Source organism: Olea europaea, chromosome 16 (genome assembly GCF_002742605.1).
Source record: "Olea europaea var. sylvestris chromosome 16, O_europaea_v1, whole genome shotgun sequence".
NCBI lineage: Eukaryota > Viridiplantae > Streptophyta > Magnoliopsida > Lamiales > Oleaceae > Olea > Olea europaea.
In genome coordinates, this window is record NC_036252.1 from 12,011,378 (window position 1) to 12,012,610 (window position 1,233).

Below are 1,233 nucleotides of genomic sequence, written 5' to 3' on the forward strand. Positions count from 1 at the left end.
AGTATTCTCTTTCAAATTCAAGAAATAATTCTTAAGAGTTTTATTTTATTTATTTATTATTATTATTTGAAAATATATGAGTGAAACAATCCACATATCGATATTGGAAGATTCAATGGTTTCTTTCAATTTATTCCAACGAAATTTAAAGGTGTTGGAAGAAATTCTCTCAAATAGAGGTTTTCTTTTCTTTTCTTTTTTTTTTTTTTTTTTTTTTTTTTTTTTTTCCCCTTTGGAACCATGCATGTACCTAGTCTTTGGACCTGCTATGTGGATTGTGGAATGCACGAGTTGACAGGTGGGCAAGACGAGAGAAACTTAAGTGGGGTGGTCGCACCACGAGTTGACAGGTGGACAAGATGAGAAAAACTTCAGTGGGGCGGTCAACCACCGAGGTGGCGCTTTGGTATTGGGCAGGTGCACCACGTGGATGGTGTGCCCGCCCCCACGTGGTGCACCCACCCCTGAAGATTTAGTCGGGCAAGACAGATTTGGGTCCACACCACTCAAATTATTCTATTGGAAGTTACCTTAAAACATGTTTTCTCCATTTTAATCTAACTCGTAAATCATGAAATGGTACAGACATACTCCAATCTTGACTGCGGTCGGAAAATTCACCTGATTGTTGTCATGACAGTGAGTTAATTATTTGTTAAAGCTAGGAGGCAATATCGTAACTTGTACACAGACACTCAAAGAAAGATGCATAGTGATTAACGTGTTGAGTTGGTGAACAAAATAAATACTCTCACTGTGACCCCACCCTGTTGCTGTAGATATGCATTCCAGAAGCACGTTCATGTTTAATTTTCCCCCTGCCATATTTAATTTCTCTTAAAATAATTATACAATCTTTACCTTTAAAGCTTCCTTCAATATGTTTGCCTCTTGGAAGAAAGATGGAAGAAGAAGAAGCACAATCTTTACCTTTAAAGCTTCCTCCAATACATTGCTTTAAATATTGACATTATGCGTTTGATAATATGTTGTGGTGGTTATCACATGAATGGGGAGACGACGAGTGCCTCAACATTCTAAAGAAGTGCAAAGAAGAAATTCCACAAGACACGGGAAGAGTGATCATTGCAGAGGCTGTGATCGATGAAAAAGAATGGGATAATCGAGGCTTATCCTTATCTAAATATTTGGCCGTTTTATGCTGTAATATGAATAAATCATTGATCTCCGTTACTTGGCGTAAAATCCTGTTATAGTATTCAGTCATTGAAG